This window comes from Tympanuchus pallidicinctus, unplaced genomic scaffold (genome assembly GCF_026119805.1).
Source record: "Tympanuchus pallidicinctus isolate F22 unplaced genomic scaffold, pur_lepc_1.0 scaffold3, whole genome shotgun sequence".
Taxonomy (NCBI): domain Eukaryota; kingdom Metazoa; phylum Chordata; class Aves; order Galliformes; family Phasianidae; genus Tympanuchus; species Tympanuchus pallidicinctus.
This window is the reverse complement of record NW_026294747.1, coordinates 33956480-33976701: the sequence shown is the minus strand read 5'-3', so window position 1 is coordinate 33976701 and position 20222 is coordinate 33956480. Positions and strand designations below refer to the sequence as shown.

At 37.8% G+C, this 20222-nt stretch overlaps 1 protein-coding gene across 1 annotated transcript in view; it reads right to left on the bottom strand.

Moving 5' to 3' along the window:
• Window positions 1-19298, bottom strand: part of AKAP6 (A-kinase anchoring protein 6) — a 272758-nt gene extending 253460 nt beyond the window's left edge. Inside the window, exons 1-2 of the mRNA XM_052694146.1 lie at window positions 19145-19298; window positions 12321-12532 (exon numbers count right to left, since the gene is read on the bottom strand). The gene's annotated coding sequence lies outside the window, so the exon portion shown is untranslated. The remainder of the gene's footprint in view (window positions 1-12320; window positions 12533-19144) is intronic.
• Between the last annotated feature and the right edge of the window lie 924 nt (window positions 19299-20222).

Below are 20222 nucleotides of genomic sequence, written 5' to 3'. Positions count from 1 at the left end.
TTTAACTTGTGGCCAGGCTATATCAGCTGTTACATCATTCTCCCTCAACTTGTTAAATTCCACTCACAGAATCCTTGATGTTGGCAAAGACCTCTAAGATTATTTAGTCCAACCGTCCATCTACCACCACTACCACTATTTCCCATTACCCACACCCCTCAATGCCCCATCTCCACCAATTTCCCACTTTTAAACTTGAGCTAGCTGTTACCAAACCCTCTGTTCCTGTCATTTCCTCTCTCTGTAATCCTCACCAGCCAGGCTGCTCTCAGCCACCTCCCTGCATTTTCTTGGCAAGGCTTTAGGGTGCCCCTACATCACAAGCACACTGTGCGCAGCATTTACCTCTTCAAGTCTCCCCTCTCCAAGCATACTAAAGGGATTGAAGAGAGGCAATGTTACATAGCAGACTTCTTTTTAATGTAGAGCCTGAAAGAACTCAGAAGGAAGCATTTCATACTCCTACATTAATAGAGGAAGTTTGAATGTTCCATCCGCTATCACAGCTAGGAAATATGTCAGAAGTTAAAAAAAAAAAAAAAAAAAAGAAAAAGAAGAATTTCATCTGTTAATAACTGATGGAGTGACAAGTTAGTTGTGCTTTTTAAAGTCATACAGGAGCTCAATCACAGATCTGGAATATCCTCTCAAATACCTCCCAGCACACAGTACATTCCTTTGCAGACCTGCACACAAACACACACAGTACATGTTTTGGGGCAGGGAGGAGATAGTCTGGACTTCCGTATGCATCTCTGCATGACTTCATCTGCTAAGTACCTCTTCCCAATAATATCAAGAATAACAACAACTAAAGCAATATAATACCAATACCAAAACAGACCACACTGTACTCTGGTTCAGTTTGTTTTCTTTTAGGATCTACAATAGTAACTACTATTTAGAGGACACGCTACTGGTTTATCTCAAGTGGGGTTAAACAACTTTAGCAGCTGAATCTGCTTTGCCACCATTATTAACCATATTATCTGAGGCTACCACACATTACACATGCAAATTCATAGTTTAAGTTCATCACCATGCTTAACTCAAAGAAATCACTAACAACTGATGCGAAGCTTGATTTCCTGTACAAGAAACTTTCATGCTGCAATTTGGTATTGGGAAGTGATAGCAAAAATATCAAGAAGCATGGGCCTATGTAAAAGACAACGAATGTTTGAATTTTACTTTAAGTCACAGAAATCTTGCTTTTCAAAATAAAGACTCATCTATAAAACTCTTGACACTTTCCTCAGAATTTTGGTATCTTTAGACTTTAAAGCTTGTTACAGTGTTTCAAGAATTGCAGCTAGAGACAATCCATTTCAAAATGGGTAAGATTTTGGCAGATGATGTGTATTGAATTTTAAACCCAGATGTGATACTAGTGCCCAGTGAAAAGGGAATGAAGACCAAGGTAGCTTCAAGATCATCTTTGTGCTGGTGTTTCTGGGCTGTTCAGAACCAATTTAGAAGTAGACATGCTTACAATAGGTAATTAACCAAACACCACTGAGCAGTTGTGAACCTGCTGCTGCTCTGCTGCAGACTCTGCTCCCTTCCAGACTCAGCACAGCATTATTCCTAAAGGAGCTTATAGTCTTCCTCCTCATCAGAGCAGAACAAATCATCATACTGCAAAGCGTAGGAGTTATTAAAGAACTCTTACACTTTTTCAGCTCTCTCCTTCTTATTTAAAAAACAAACAAACCAACCACACTCTTCCTTAGAAGCTTACATTTTACTTATACACTTTTCTAAAAATCAACTTTTCCCTGCTGTGTTTCAATACGTTCTAGATTTACATCTTGGAGACAAAAAGCTAATATCTGTGGCACACACACTTGTTGAGCTGTTTGGGTGAAAGGAAGAGTTACTGAAGTATTGCCTATTTCAATCCATTTCAATCTAACTTTGATTCCGTGGCATGTTAAAGGTGCATGTCAGAAAAGATTATTAAAATGCTGCAAAAAAAGTGCAGCAAAAGGCAGCTGAAGTATAACCAAGTTTGAAATTCCTTGATTACAGACAATGCAGACATTCATAGATTTTTATAATGCTGAGTATTTTGTTTCTGTGTGAAGATCTTTTAGGATAACTTATTCAAATTTCCCTTTGAAAATTATTTCAGTTTCCACTACATGTTCCACATTCTATTTAATTACTCATGTTCATGTGTTTATTGAATGCAATTGCATCTCCTTTCAATCAAATAATATAAACTCATTTACTAAGTTATAAAATAACTTAGAAAACAAGCATTTGTTTTAATATTTGTCTAAACATACAGTGACAAAGAAAAAAGATATTTACATTTAGCTTTTTATTACCAGTACATTTCTGCATTAAATTTAAGTTATATCTATGAAGATGCACAACTTCGGTTTTAGAAAAAAGGTTGAGATTTGTTTGTGGTGCAGTTTGTAGCTATGAACCACCAGTACGATGAGGAAAGCTTAAATAGAGTGGCATAACTCAGATGATGTTTTCCCTCACTGCTCATCAGTGAGCAGTTGAGAAGGCTGGAGAAAAAAAAAAAAAAAAATCACTGTGCATCCTAGTCCAGGAGATAACCACCCTTAAGGATTCTATACATCTATTATTTCTTCTCTTAAAGGGATTTAATCTATCAGAATGACCATTCTCTGGGCTCTCCACATGGAGGAGTGGAATCCCAGACTTCCTTCCACTAGACTGTTAGGATGTGTTATTTTGCAAATGCAATTCTCAAGCACCTAATACTAACCAGCCCAAGACAGGCTAATTGTAACCCCGGAGGCGTTTTCCAGTCTAAGGAAATACTGTTTAAAAAAAAAAAAAAAATTAAGAACACTGCCACTCTAGCATATTTCCTGACTCCAAATGCTATCATGTTTCACTTTCAGAATTTATAATAGGCAGACTGGATGTGGAGAAAGGAAATAAGTCTTCGTAGATTCCAGGTTTGCTGTGGCTGTCCACAATCTCTGCCTTAATTATGCTTCTCAAATACCAATGAAAACACTAAGCACATCAAAAAGTGTTTCTCAAAACTTTGTCTTTATACATATGATTAGAATTTCACTGCCCAGAACCTGAACTTGTTCAGGATTAGTTAAAAACTTGAGAAATTGGTTTGTATAAACACTACCAAGAAGAAAAAAAAAATCCTTCTCTTGCTTTACTTACATGTTACATGTATCCTTAGTGTACACCAAAAAAAAAAAAAAAAAAAAAAAAACACTCAAAAGATGAAAATGGAAATCAAAGTTACATGCAAGTAGACATGTCAAGGAAAACCAAACAGTGAAATCAACAGAGCTTAACTGTGGGACCTACATTAACTCTTAATCCTTTTAAGATGCCATTCTTGCCCTCCCTGGTAGATTGCATATAGTTTGAAAGCTAACATCCTTAGCTCACTTGACAGTTACAGCTATTCCAGTTTCTATAAATGTGTACTTATTAGACTGGAAAATAAAGTCATCTCCAGAAGCCAGGGATCAGAGTAATTCAGAACAGATGTTAGCTCTGTGTCTTGCAGCTCAGGTTAACTCATACCCATCAGTCATTAGCTATTTCAGGCTGTTTTCTCTCTGAACAAAAATAACCTAGGATTTCATGAAGATCAGCAATAGGTGTTTCAATGAGTCAGCAATCACTAAAAAAACAGCTTTTTGTACAATACTTCTGTCAAGCCCAAACTGTGGAAAGGAGTCCTTCAGGATCACAGAAAAGCCTCATGGGTTTCCTTTCTTTTCCAAAAAGAAATAAGTGTATTTACAGCAGAAAAATACGCATTTATGTCCTTGAGCTATACAGATCAGGTGCTTTTAACTTCCTATCAATATTGACTCAGACTGTGAAGATATCTGTCCATAAATTAATAATGGAAGTAAGCTCTTATTTTCAATTAACCAGGCTTAGCCATTTATCACATGCTACTTACGTCTGCAAGTTTTTTTATTGTCAAAAACACCCAGTTTTCCAGGCATTTGATACCAGGTCTAAATTTTCTACTGTCTAATCCTTTATCTCGGAAGAAAAAAAAAATCCCTAGTTCTAGATTGCTTACTTCAGATTTTCACATTTTACCTTCAGCACCCATATCCAACTGTTCTTTGGCGGTGTTCACTTGCACCATTCTGGCTGCTCTATTCTGCCTAAATACAAGTGCACACACATACACGCATAGTTGAACTGATCATAGTGTCACCTAGCATGCATACAGCATAACATCACTTCCTGGACCAGCTGTTGCTGTATATCATATTACAACAAAATTCAAATCCAGGAAGTCATCATACATCAAAATGTTTCAGTACATTTTCTTGAAAAATGTGGAATGGACAGCAGCTGAGATCTTACTTCACCCAAACATTAATTTAATAACTTTGTTCAGTGTAACTCACCACTCATGCCCTCACCATGCTGGAAAAAAAAACACCTTTCTCCACATTGCCCAAGGATATGAGGGAACAACAGGGATTTGAAGGAGATTTATCCCATTTGACCTAAGTGACTTTAAATGTTATAGAAGTTTCACAGTTGGAATCAGCAAATGAAACTGGAGTTCCAATCTGATTCAAAGTAGCACTATGAAACAAAGAAAAGTTGATTACTGCATAATTCACAGAAAGCCAAAGTATAAGCCTTTCAGTTTATTTAAAGGGTTATTTAATAAAGCTATTACTTTGCAAACAGGTGCTCAGCTCTCAGAGGGTTAAAACTGTTTCCTTCTCAAAGAACAGTCAGCATTGTGGCCAACATACTGCCTGGTCTTACGTCACGCACAGGGCTTATTAACTCTACCTCTTCCAGATGCAAGAAAAACAAAAACACTCTGATTTATATTTCAAGTTATCAATACATAAGATCACTAGAAACTAAACTGGGGTGTTGTAGGTAAAGATCTAATGAAATGTTAACACAAAGTTTTGAGAAGAAGCAAGGCCAGATGTCACATTAAGAAACCACAAAATTCACCCAGTGTATCCTAATAGCTGACCCTTAAAATGGCAACTCTCTTATCTGCTGTGTCATTGCCTCAGCAGAACAACCAAGACATCTTGAAATCTGACAGTAGCCTTTTGTATTTGAATCTGTGGGTTTTAAGTGGGTTTGCTTTTGTGTCTCTTGCGTGGAAATCAAAATCCAGTTTATTATTCCAATAAAATCTGGCATGTTTTCAGAGACTAGCAGTGCGGCTTAAAAGTGCAAGACAGATACACACTTGTTAGTACAGACTTGCCTTGGCCAGGGAATTGGCCTCCTCAACAGGAATAGCTGTTTCTAAACACATTCTAAAGCACTAGAATGTTGTGAGTAACCTGCAGTAGAGCTACATGAAACAGCTTCAAAAGATGTACTATATTTAAAAGCCTTTTCAGCAGACCTCAGTTTATCAGTAGAGCTCAGCTCTGAAATACAATTCTTCATTACAAAAACTAAGTGTTGAGAGAAGTCTTTCACTAATGCAGTCATTGCTAACTTGTATTTTGAGTTTCTTAAAGGCTCACCTTGCAATATCAGATTAAAAAACATCTTAACACAGCCCTCAACCTCTTTTTTTTGTTTGCATTTACCGTGTAAGTTTTACCAGTCCTTATCAAACATCTATCAGAAATCTGTACACATTTATCAAAAGGAGAAGTGCAATACAAGTCACTTGGTTCAAACTTATCAGTGGACTCAGTCACAAGCAGCTACGGTCACACTGTGCAATGCAAACCAGGGATATACCCTTCCATTCCAACTTCCTACCTAATTAGACTAATACAACATTAGGCAAGTATTTTACTGTTAGACTTTTTATTTTTTAAGTCCATTTTGTTGAAATATCTTTACTTACTTCCTTAGCAGTGACCGGTCAAGCATAAGACAAGGATTTATCTAGCTGGTAAAAGCAAATACTTTTTACAACTTAAAGTGCTCTAACATTGTGTTTGTTTTCTTTTTGAGTAAGGGTGCATGTAAATTTTCCTTTCTATCAACAAGTAGTTTCAGCTTCCAGCAACAAAGTGGTAGATTTTTAATACTGTTTAAAACCAAACAAGTAAGGCCAACATTTGCTTTAAGCAGCTGGATACACGTTCTCCACTTTTGAAAGTCTAGAATGATCCCAAGCTAATCATGTTCAGATGCATCCTAATTTAGAGCAGGTAACAAACACTGTATAAAAACTCAGGGCTTGAGACATCTACAGTATGAGCTAGCCTTATCCATAAGACTGATCCATAAGAAAAAAAAAAAAACAGAAAAAGCCAATCCCCAGAAAAAATAACATGAGCGAACATATAAAACTACAAAAATAAAAAAATAAAAATAAAAAAAAACCCAGAAGAATAGTTTTTAAGTACTGTATTAGAAATAAGAAAAATACCTTCTTCTTTCCAGCATACCGGTTGTTTTTCAAGAAATCTGGGCAAGTTACTTAATCCTTAGAGCAGAAATTCCTCTTTTAAAAAAAAAATTCTCTTTTAAGCTAATGAAATCAATTCGGAAAAGGGATCAGAATTTCAAATAGATATATACACACACAGGTACATCACACGGACAGCTCTTACAGTCTGTATTCAGACTTTGATGGAGACACCCAAATTGCTTTGTTTTAAAACACAGTAATACACACAAAGTCCCACAAGATTTCTATTTCATTTTTCATAAGCTACTTTTTAGAGACAGTGTAGAGGATATTTTTTTCCTCTCTTCTGTGAGGGATTTAAAAAAAAAGAATGATAGCTGTGTACAAAAGAGCAACTACAGGAGCAATATTCAGGAACAGAAGGCTGAAAAAGCAAGATGCAGAGAAAGTCAATATGTAATAGAATTGAGTAGGAGCTGAAAATAAGAAGTCTAATGTAAAGTACAAGTTTACAGGAGTAAACAGTTACTCCTTACAGGAGTAAGGAGTTACTGAGGCAGAATGAATTTCAGTATCGAGGAAGAGACTCAGCTTCAAGTTTTTAATCCAGACAGAAAATCCTTTGGAAATGACACAGCAAAAAAACAGGAAAAGTCATACCTAGAAGACACAGCAAAGAAAAAAAAACAGAAATTGCTCTCTATTCAGACACATACCTCTTATTTTATTCATACATTAAGTTGGTAAACAATTTACACTATCCTTTGAAGCAGCTTTGTCTTCATCCTAGTCTTGAAACGACATCAACTACCAGCTTACAATCAGTAAAGAGCTCCTCTTGAAATAAAAAAATTTACAAAAATTTACCATTATACAGAGAAGAAAACAAGCAGCTAGTTGCTTTCTTTAGTAGAACCTAACTTTACCAAAGGTAGTCTTTAAGTGTGTCAACTCCCAAAAGACCCTGTACTGTGGGTGTTGAGAAATCTATTTCATAGAGCTATTTCCTCCTAGAATTCTATCTCAGGAGGAAGATCTCTGCCAAAGAGAATACACATTTCTAAACTACAGATAAAAATACAAGCATATGTCTGAGGTGTATGAGGAAGGCATTTGGTGTGCCACAGCTTCAGGACACCAGCTTTTCCGAATCCATGCTCCACCTAGCACGTACCTGGAAGCCACACAAAGGATTCCCCAGTTCCCCCCAGCCATCAGCAGAGTGCTGACTGCTGGCCCTGGATACTCTCAGCAGTTGCAGAAGCCACAAAGCTGGCAAACATAGTAAAGTGCTATTTCAGCTCACAAGTTTAATCCTCCAATCCTAGCTTTGAGATCAGTGTTTGCTGTAGGACACAACAATTACTCCACAGCCTGGGAACAACTCACTTACATTAAGAAAAAAAAAAAAGTCTTCATTCTTAGGTGGTTTAGAGACATTCATTCACCAGAGGGATACGCCCCTTGTTGGCTGGCATAGTGACCGAGTACTGGACAAGAAGCAGGAGGAGATGCATGTGCCATGAGAAGTGTGAGTTCACACAGAGCAGAGGACTCCTGGCTTTAAGTGTCTTGTCTGGAAGTGCCAGACACTATAAACTGCACAGAACTGAATTTTTGACCTTGGAGTAATGCATAGCCGAATCAGCCTTGCTGAGATTCAAAACACACAAGAGCTTAGACATTTGAAGCTTCAACCCTAAAAGAAGAAGGGAGAAACTACATACGAGTGAGTAGTTTTACTTTACTCTACCACCTCCCTTTCCTTTTCTTCATGAAGCAAAGCTTCTCCAAAGGCATCTTAAGAGTGAGAAGCCTTTTGATTCCGGAAAGCACATTTTGGTTCTCTTAAATAACTTTGCTTAAGACCTTTCTGATGCACTGAACCTTATCGATAGCATAAACATATACGTAGTGAAAAGCCATAATGACCATTCCAAGCCAGTTTATGGATTTGTATTACACCTTTTTATGCCTGACTTTAAAGATGTGAAGGGAGACAGAGGCAGGGGGAGGAGAGGAAGACAGTGCTTTTATTTTAGAGTCAATAGAAAATGATAGATCCAAAACCAAACATGGGAAAGAAAAATGCCCCCCAAACCTTCAGATAACTGAATAAAAGGACAGGTGCCCACTCAGAAAACAAGGGAGAGAAGGCCTTTAAAGAACAACAACATAGAAAATGTCTCTATAGAAAGTGTTTGAGTTAAAAGTACAGCTGTGGTCTCTCCTTCCCTATGCTGAAGCCTACAGAAGCTGAGAACCGAAAGGTGGTGACTGCCTCTTCTGGGGGAATGTTGGGCCACGACTGCGACATCAGACATGGCTGTCCATCCACACATCCCACTCCCCAGCACATAGAGTAGCAACCCAGGCTCCCCTGTATCTCCATCCAACCCAGATTTTTCTTCTCACTCCTTGCCTTCCCGTGTCAGGAAAAACCTGGCCCAGCTCAAATGGCTTCTGATTGGAGCAACATAAACAGTTTTTCTTACTTTCTGTTACTGGAATCTTCCATGATGCAGCTCCTTTCAGCAAAAGGGCAAATCAAAAGGCACCTTTCTCCCCCCTTGTCAACTGAAACATTGATATTCAGACATAAATTATTTGCAAGATGATCCTTTAAAGTCATCTTTCAAATCATATATCATTAGTTTTATCCTACTAATGCAAGTATAATCTCAGTGCACTGTCACTCCATTGCATGCACAGGTCAAACTTGCAATGCAAAATATAAATGTAGTATTTCAAAATGGAATTCTAACACCTCTTGCTATGTAATTTTTTTTGTTCTTTTAAATCCAGATATTCTGGCTAGGAAAAGGTACGGCTATAGCCAATAGCATTCAGGAAAAAAAAAAAAAAACACACACACAAAAAAAAAAAAAAGCCTACACATGCCAAGCCCAGAACACTGTCAGTATTTCTCCTATGACACAGCAGTAATTTTACAGAAGAATACAAGTAAACTAAAACACAGAATATCTTTTTCTTTTAAATTATTTTTGAAGGAAATATTTCACTGTCATTTTGGAAGGCCACCAGATCTAATAAATGCCTTGAGCTCTTCTAATAAAGACAACTACTATAATTTGACAGGAATGAGTTTCTGGACACAGAGCCTTTCCAGATCCATGGGGTTGACACCTACTCAGCACTATTCTACTGCTGCACAACACAAAGACGATAGAGTCTAGAGCACAGGATTCCCTCAGCATTAGAGAAGAATGATTGTTTTCTTCCATAGAGGATATGTTCTGATTACTGCTCAGGAGGTTTTTAGTTGTTGCTTGGATTTGTTTTGTCAGCATACTGTACTAACTTCCACTGCAGGAGTTGGATCTTGCCATCAAATCCCACAACTGTTTTGGGAAGAATCAAGCTTCTGCGTCTCTCTCTTTACAGTTCCAGGCAATGCAGAAAATATTTAATTGACACTATGCTAAAAGATTTTATCATAGCAAAGACTAAATGCTAACATTCATACAGTTTAGGAATATACATCAATATCCAACTACATGTCAGTATAAAATTGCATTACAAAGAAGTCTATCAGAGCAAGCCAACTGAATTCAGTTACTTAAAGAGAACGGAATGCATTTTCAAGATGTTTTACCTTTGGTAAGGATGATTCAGTAAATCCAGTAGTGGAACAAAATGTAAAGGAACACAGCTTGACTGTTGCTGAATACCGTCTCACAAAATTGTCCAAATTATGAAAATATCCAAACACAAAGCAAAATTGTATTGCATCCATAGCTTTTCTATATTCAGTCAAGTCTGACTTAGGCAATCAGGTTTGCAATTCATAACAAAGACTCTTTATTACTCCATACTTTTCCATAGAGCATACAGATCTCACTGAAATACTTGGGCCTGTACAAAAATGAACGGGAAGTATTCTCTAAATGAGGCACTGTGCTGAAGTCAGAAATAGCAGAACTGTTCACCAAAACACCAGTGCTGTCATCAGAGCTCCAACATCATTGAGTGCTTCCCAGGGCTAATAGTGCTGTGAGAGAAGGGAATGGTATAGAGTAACAGGTACTTTACAATTCATACACACACACACACGCACACGCACACAGTTAGGAAAATAAGGTTTTTATTTTACCAATAATGAAAGAGAAAATAAAGACAAACAGCCTGCACCAGAGATTTCAGAGCAGACCATTTGTTCACAAGTACTGTCAGAAGTATTTCCACAATATTTCCCCTAACTTTTTATCTTGTGATAATCCTGTCACATGCAAAATCTAACAAAATACGCTGATATTAACAATGGCATAATATTCCATTGAAGCATGTCCTATGAGCACTCCTTACAAAATGGCCCCTAAAGCTGGAACTTAAATTGCTTGACAACTCCCTTCTGACCTCAGACACCCCACCCTTCCCCTTGCTAACTCATGCCTTCCACGGTTGCCTGATGAGAGTGCCATTAACACAGAGGATCACTACTTTCATAATGCAGAATGCTTCACAGGTAATAAAGCAACATAATTATAGTGTTCATTTACAAACGTCTGTATTGCATTTTTTAATAGGGGGAAGGGAGGGAAAATAAACATGCTTAGTTCATGCTGAAAATGGCCTAGGAGCAGTGCAGCTGTCTAATTAAAATATAGGAACTCCATTCCAGCTTTGCCAGATAAGCCAGTCATATCTATCCCTGTGAAGGGTAATCAGATTATATTTATCACTCCATACTTTATCAAGTATAAGTGATCAAAAACACAAATATAGACATCAGTAAAAGATTAGTAGTTGCTGGTTTTTTTTCTTGATGCACTTCTGAAATAAGCTACATGGGCAGAATAGAGCCAGAGACCACTCCCTAATTCCTAGTGGACATATTGATCAATTAAAATGACATGTGTCTGGTCTTTTCTTTCCTTCTAAAAGCAAGCAGCTGAAAGATCGAACCTTTCAAATATGCAAAACCAAACAATTAAACAATGCTGTATGCCATCCACCAAGGCTAAGTCTAGCAAAATCAGCCTGGCTTCCAGAACTGAGATATTAATACAAAGTAAATGAATATAGGACATTGCAAAGAGTTCTAAATATTATAGGCATGTTTCCAACCAATTTACTATATAAAAGATGCACATATTCTTCCCACTATAAGCATAGAAGCATTTATACTTATGCATATTCTTATCTTATGAACAGCAAAAGCTCTCAGAATGTCTGAATCTTTGGCTACACCTTTTACTGCAGTTGCAGCAGGAGAAAAAAAAAAAAAGATCTTTCTTTTACTGGAAGGAAAGCAGATCTGAAATATACTACATTCATATTAATGATGAGCATAAAAACAGAGGAAAGAAACAGTTGAAAAGCTAAAAACTACTGTACTTACAGAACACCTGGTTATTGTCTGGCAGTCATATCAATTTTTGGGTTTTTTTTGTTTTTGTTTTTGTTTGTTTGTTTAATAATACTAGCACAAAAAGGGCAAAAGCAAAACATATTTTAAATTAATACAGTGACTGCTGCTTGTTCAGTACTGGTTCATGAGGTATTTTCTGTGCTATTTGGGTACGGAAGGCCATTGAAAATAAATGGGATATATTAATGTTATTAAAACACAGTAGGTTAAAAAAAGAACTGAATATAAAAGAAATAGTTAAAGATGCATGGAAAAGAACAAGCTACCTTTATGGCATTAAAACTTAAAACAGTTATTCTTTCCATTTAAGCATATCAAACTGTAGAAACTTCAACTGGATTGTGAAATCTAAACACATTCTCTTTAAATCTTCAGAGATTATCTCAAATACAATGTATTGAATGCATTTTCTGTAGGCCTTTGTCTCAGCCTATCTGCCTGAAAAACAACATTTAGGCATGCAGCATCTTTTCTCAGAATGATTTTTACAAGGCAAAATCCAGACATTCTTATATTAGGAAAGCCTTATAAAACAGGAAAGATAATGGTGCAATTAAGAACAGCACAACATTTCGCACTTACCATGTCCTGTTCAAATCATCCTCTTTTGATGTTTACGGCACATCTGTAGGATGCAATACTAGGAGGTGCCTTGTGTGACCTGCTGCATGATGCTGTGACATCAGTTCAGATGATGCAGCTCATTATGGGAAAGACTGCTGTTGCTATGGCAACGGAGATGTGATACGAATCCTTACTGCATTTCCAGGGGAGCCCGAGACAATACGGAAGCCCTTTAAAGAAACAGACAATATGCAAACAGGCCTTTAAAGTACTGTGCCACAGATTTTTGAGTCCATGTTCAAGTAAATGCCTTTTATCAAGCGCTGTTTTAGACAGATTATTCTGGCATAGTGATACAGAATCAAGATCTATGCACTATTCACTATTTTCATATTTAGAACTTAATATTACCTCTGTCAATCTAGAAACACATCTTATTAGCCAGAATTCTTTACCATTTAAAAAGAAAACTTCAAAATAAACAGCAGCACAATTTTTAACCCAGGGCTGTAAGGACAATAGCTATTTTACAGTAGTATAAGAGGCATGCATATTTACCCTGCCCCACCCTGCTCCTACAGCCAATCTGTCATTTTAAAAAAATATCTTGTTGCCAGGGAAAAACACACTTAGTACTCCAAAACCATCGGATTTCACACTGTTGAGTGAATAACAATAAGCTGGGGTTTTTTTGGTTGCTTTTTTTTTTTTTAAAAATAAATTAAAATAAATTAAATTTTAAATTAAATAAATTTTAAATAAATCTTTTTATTCACAGGAGCATAAAGAAGTTTCTAACCAACCAAGTAGAAAGCTCCTTATCATTTTTTTCAACTATAGGGTGACCTGTGCTACCATCTGCATGCTGAGTAGCCAGGCTTTCATCTGCCCATCAAGCAGACAGTCAAGTGGAGACAGAGCCGTGGGCAAGCTGTGGGCCCAGTGGGCCACCACCAATCCCCACCTGGACCTAGCATCAGTTTGCAACAGAAAGGCCCCTCTTCAGAACCTGCTCCACAGGCCAGGACAAGGCCTGCAGACCTCACCCCTGGCAGCTCACAGTGGTGATGAGAGAAGGAGAGGTTATGAATGAGCATCAAGAGGAGCTGCCTGGAAATTAAAATTTACATCCAAAGAAGAATCACCACATTTTGGGCTATTTGCAAGTTCCATTTGGATGAAAAATGTTTCTGGTAAAAACTGATTTTCCCAATCCATGAAAGTCCCTTCTACATGGTGGGAAAATTAAAAATACACGAAACACCAGAGCCTCTATGCTTTATATGCTGAGACCCAGGGGGAACAAAAAGCCCAGCTTGAACCAAGAAGCCTCAGAGTCATGCAGATGTCAAATAAACATGTGCACCACTGTCTGAAGTACTTAATTCCACCATTAAACCTCAGTGTAAGTAAAAAAAAAAGTCTGATTTTAGAGGAAAACGTTTGAAATAATTATACCTCTGCCCCTTCAACTTACCTTTCAAAGAAAGGTGGCATGCATGTGTATTTAATAACAAATACAAAGCTTCTCTACCAACTTTGGAAATACCTAGCACTACTTGTCGAACCTCTTCACCCTTTATGTTCACAAACTTGACACCTTCTCTTCTAATGTTAATTCTATGTCAGTACAACACAACAATTCAGCTCTAAAGTTGACTCAACAAATCAGATCTAACATCTCATGATAAAGTTTTACTTGCAAGAGCAACAATGCATTTATTTCTAGATTTTTGAACATTTAAAGGTTGCTCAGGCCCTTTAGGATATTATCTGCAATTTAGCAGAAGACAACATGACTGAAACATGATTTAGGCTGGACTGCTATGGAAGTTAGGGAATGTCATCAAAACACAATAGAATTTACAGTAGGCTAATTGTTATAGCACCCAAATAAATGACAACTTTCTGAAATTCATGTAAGAGATCTATTTCTCTAAAAAGCCAAACACTATTTAGTATATTTTTAAAGTATTTTTACTGCTACAGGAACATTGAATGGAGCCAGCAAGCTTTTTTTTATTGTTATTCTTCGGAAAGTGGTGAGATCCAGGAGTAATCAGCAGCTGATCTGACAGCTCTGACCCATTCCACACCCAGTAGCTGGAGGAGTACAACCAGCGGAGAGAGCACAGGGAAGCACGAGAGCATGAAGCAAGCAAGCATTGGGTCAGTCCCACATACAACCAGATCTGCTCCGGCCAAGATCCCACTCTAGCCCAGCTCTATTTCCAGACTAACATTCAGCTGCATAGCCTACATCGAGGTTTCTTGCAAGATGAAGTAGGAGCAGAGATAACACGGCAACGAGGGTGAATGGGAAAGGAGTCAGACAGCAGCAAGGAAAATATTAGAATATTTTTCTAAAGATTTCTGCCTATTTACTGTTAATTACAGACTGTATGAGTCTGGGTATCCACATATGCAAATGATAATACGAAAATTGAGATAAAATTATAGTGATTTTCCTGACTTTTGGCTGTTTGACATTCTTTAAATAGCAGCCTGTTTTGTGGTATATTTCAACCCCATCAAAAAGCATTCATCATGAGCCAGAGCCTGTCAGATTGTGTGCAAGACAGCTGCAACAAGAGGGTCCCAGACAGAGCACAAGCTAAGGATTTTTAGCCCTAAACATCATGAAAACTTAGTTTTCTATCCTGTACAACAGGGAATCTGGAGTCTCACTGCTCTATCTGGGTTTCCCCCCACTCCATAAAGTGAAAAAAGAGAAAAAAGTAAAGACTGCAGTTACCCACCCAGCCCAGGACTGACATATTTAAAAATCATGCTTTAAAATTGCTTTTAATTCCTACTCCTACTGGTTTCCTAAAGCAGGAGATGAAGACTGAACACAGCTCATTATATCACCACATTGACATCATGATCATTTTGATGCATCTTGACTACGTTTCCAAGCACAAGGTGTCAAGTACACCTTTTTTATCAAAATAGAAATACTTTCTCATTATTTCAGTAATAACAACACAGGTTGGACATTAAAATAGGAATCTAGAGTAAGGTATTTACCACATTCTTCCTTTCCAGCATAAGTAGCAATGCGTTTCACCCTTGTCCCCTTTGCAGTCCTCTGATCTGAAGGGCAGAAATTTGATTTTTCAACTGAAAGGAGTTTAACTGAAAAGAGTTCCATGTAATACTGCCATTGTTTATTCCTACTATCCATTTATTCAGATAATGATATGTAGAACAACCCATAGCACTTTTCAAGGAGTCACCCTTTGCCATATATGCAGACATTACTGTAGGCATTACTTAACTTTATTAAGTTCTGCTTTCCCCTCAGTAAGATTAGTAATAAGTAATAGCAGGATTTGGCCCTGGCTTATCTTCTATTTAACTATGTTCAAGAAAATGAGTTAACAGCATACTCATTAAACAAAGTAAAATGTCATCATCTCTGCAAAAATCCAGATGTTTCCTTTTTGTGGCATTCCCCCTTCAAATGGAAGGGGATGGTTTCTTACCTTTTACCAGCTATACTCTACCCAAATAGCTGAGAGAAATGGGAAAGCACACTGAATTATAAGGTGACCAGAACTACACGCCAGTTTCTATTTGAGTGTGGAGCCCCTTATTCACCCCAAATCACAACCCAGAGATTTCCTTATTTACAAGATGAACATTACATTACATGTTATTTACAAACATTTCACATTACAACCTGAAAGGGAATGGGGTCACTGATTTTTCTACCTGCACACTGGTCTCCATGGATGCCACTAGATTAAAGGTTAAAAAGTCAGACTGTTTTCTCTGAGAGCAAGGCTGCCTTGCTTCATCTTTTGAAGGTTAATAACTTTGTAGGTGACAGCGCGCTTCTTTCTATCTCAATAACATGAGTGCACCTAGTATAAACATGATACTTATTCTATTCAGAAATACCTCCAGGAGTTAAGAAAAATAAAAGCAGTCAAGAACATATAATAAATATAACAATGACATACAAGCCAGAGAATTTTATTAATCCTTTTTCTACATCCACACATAGATAAAATAAAACCTTTTCATTCCATCTTACGCGATATTCAGTCACGCATGACTCAATGTATTGTGCTAGAAAGCAAGGCATCATCTCTATTCCCATCACTCAGAAAGGGTATAGCAGAGATGTGAGTAATGGAACACTTCTTCTAGCCACTAAGAGCTCTTGTTCTTTAGAGAAACAAGTTGCAGGTGTTTTGGTCTCACTCTGGACAAACTGCTACAGTGTTAAACACTGCAAGGAATACAATATTGTATATTAGCAATAGATTTTGGTGTACTCCGTTTTCCTGTAGTCTCATGACTTCAGCCACCCCAGTAATATATTATAAAGAGAATAAAAAATGCCCAAGGGCAGCAGCTTATTAAATATAACACTTGTCCTTATTATAGCCATATCTATTAAACATACCCCACCATGTGCATCTTCTCATTTCATCTCCACTTATATCAGTCTGAAGTTGAGACCTGTTCACTTCATGTCTTGAATACTGCAATATTCTCTACACCAACAATCACTTTAGTCCCTTTCCATTCAAAACATCACTAATACATTCATCTGATTCATTTAACAGTGAGCTTTAAACTCAGTAAAATTCTTCTTTTCCTATTTGCACTTCAAGCATTCTAGAAGACTATACAATTCCGCCTTCCTGCTCCTACATTTAGTTCCGCCTGTACCTTCATAGCCTCTTTCTACTAAGCTAGCTTCCTTTCCCCACAGTCTCTTATCAACGCAAAAATCCCTAGATGAGGAACTGGTAATGGGGAGAAGTTTTAAAGTAAGAAGGAATATTTAGGTTGGGTATTAGGAGGAAGTTTTTCACACAGAGTGTTTTGACACACTGGAACAAGTTGCCCAGATAGGTTGTGGATGCCCCATCCCTGAAGGCATTCAAGGCCAGAGTGGATGTGGTTCTGGGCAGCCTGGTCTAGTGGTTGGCAACACTGCCCACAGCAGGGGGATTGAAACTATATCATCATTATTGTTCTTTTCAACCTAGGCCATTCTATGATTCTACGATCTTAACCTTCATTTACCTTATACTAACATTGGTTTCCTCAGCTACAACACTACTGATAAGAAATAAGAGATTAAAAAAGCAATAAAAAACAAGCTGATCATCTGATTACCATCACTGACTGGTTTATATACTATACTTGGCCAATATGCTCCAAAGCATCTGATTCCTCTACCTCTAGTCAGTGATGCTCCTTCCCTGTTGGTTCATACCTTCAGTAAGTATTGTACAGTAAGAAAAACAGGCAAATTGCGTAAATGTAGTGCACACAAGAGACTGCAAAAATTCATGTACAATGCTGAGTAAGCTTTTTGGCTTCACATTGCTGGATTTAAACTATTTGCTCTTCAGTATGCTTATTTTAACTCAGCTCAGACATGCTTATGCCAGCTGCTGTTTTTTCCACTATTAAACTAAAACTTTAGACTAAAGCTAAGTCACTTGCTGTACACACATACACAGAGGCTAAAATATAGCATGTTTCTCTATATAGTTAAAGCAAGAATTTTTAGAATCTGAAGTCAGACAATTAACAAACTCCTTTAATACAGCCAGTGCTTTCAAAACCTCTATTTACAGCAAAACTGCTTTAATTCTTCATAGCATCTTTTTAAAAACCTAGTTCAGCATTGAGTGAATAACAACTAAATATTTAAACAGAGGTGGCAAAAATGTCTGACTACCAGACATTTGCAAATTTTACCTATCATCTACACAGTAAAGCACAGAAGACATTTGATAAGCAGTTCAATTTACTTTAACACATATGGACTCCTTTCCTCTAACTCAACCAACAAACAGAGCTGCTTTAAGACACATCCCGAAACACGGAGCCAACCATAAACAAGATTATTAGCTCTGTAGCACAAGTGTATCAGCATAGACATAAAGCATGTAGAACAATATGGGCAACCAGGTATAACAGGTTTTGTTCCAGCTTTAAATAAATCTGATATGCTATCTTATCAGTCTGTAGGAAAAAATAACAGATACATCATGCTTTAGCTACCTTCTTAATTGATTAATACTAACTAAACATCAAACGAGAAGTTTACTCTCATGATTAGTGAAATTGGTGTCAACAGAGCGAAAGAGAAATCAGATAATGAGAAGCCTATGGAAGAAGAAAGACAGACTTCAGAGAGAATTCCCTAGCGGTTACCATACAGCCCTCCGGTATCTCCTGAATATGCACTGCTGCTCTAGCTGACAGTAAGAAATAGTACTAGTTTGAAACGAAGAGCTCTTCCTGCTCATCAGCATCAGTCACAGCATGAAAAATATATTTGAAGTACTTTCCTAGCCCCCCTTCTCTTGTCTTACCACCACAACCACATCTTCCTGCTCCTCTTCTCACAACTTTCTAGAAGCTGGAGGGAGTTCCCTTACCATAGGCAAGTACCAACAAACTATCAGCCTCTATTAAGTAAGCACCTGTGGGAACAACTGTTAACAGAACAGCTCTCTCCTGCTTTGTTCTCTCCTGCTTTACTCTCTCTACCCCCAAGAAAAACTTCAACAGGCTGATTTAGCTGCTACTATACACCATGCCACAGAGATGGGCATCACGCAGGATAACTCAACCACTCCAGTCAGAGGAGCGCTGAAGAGGGAGTAATAAACAAGAGAGTTACAGCTCACCCATATGACAAAAGGCTAATTTCTCCCTCAGTATCCCAGGATAGAACCTGTATCCCATCAAGCTAGAGAAAGCAAAACAAAAACATTTTTTCTCACACATAGAAAAAGCAAAATTATCAGGTTATCCCCCAGCATTCAGCACCCCTAAAAAATAAAAATAAAACCCTGGCTGACCTGTTTTTACAAAGACATCCTTTCTGCGCTGCAGCCTGCTGAAAAGGCAGAGTACTGTGCCTATCATAGGCTTGTTGATACACCTGTGGGACTCTCTGCCCCTCAGCTTTCACTTTTCTTGCAGGGGCTCTTACTCAAGGACAAACAGGTGCTTGGGGCAAGCCTGGGCAAAAATAGGGGGACTTTTTTTTTTTTTTTTCTTTCCCAAATCTGGTAGTATTATCAAGGGACCAAAATCTATTGTTTGACTACCGAGTACAGGTGTTAGAGATTTTCTGCTAGAGTTTGGCTTCAGCTGCTAAGTGATTTTTGTCATTGACAGGTGCTGCTCTGGCTTTATTTTACTTGAGTAGAACTCCCTTTACAGTGGTGAAAGTTGTTCAGAATTCAAGAAGAAAAAAGTCAAAGCTATAGTAAGATACAAAGGCTAAGACTTTTAAACCTGTTGTTTTTGTTTGTCTTTTTTTTAAAGGACTAGGGAAATATGCCTGCTTATGGAACTATATGAAAGAACTTGATCAAACCTTAGTGTCAAAGATGATTTTTCTGTCCTTTCTTATTACTGTTCAGCCAATACATGTGCTAAAGGTATACTGAGGGGGGTGCTATGACAAGAGTAGGTACAAGAGTTAGTTTTCATCTCTGTTGGGGTGAAAAGGTGGAATACAGCCCTGAAATGTAGGTCCTGGCTGAGATACGAGTGTAGGGCCCAGTAGTGGTGGACCAGCCTAGCAGCAATGCTCAGATCTGCCCCTGTCTTGCCAGGGGTCCCCCAAGACAAAAGGACAAAACAGCAAAAAGCTGCACTGTCCCAGTGATACATTAAGCTCCCCCTGAACCCAGAGAAGTGGCAAACACCATGCCCAGCCACCAGGGTCCCTTTCAAAGAAAAAAAACTAGATCCAGAATGTTTGATTATCATGTATGTGCTTAAATTAGTTTTCTAGTTCAAAGAGAATGTTTTTAAAACAACTCTCCCAACCACAGGCATTTATGGTACTTTAAATCACGGAGCATCTCAGAGTTCATGAGCCAAATTCCTTTTTCACAAAGCTAAACCAGAAATGAACGCCAGGAG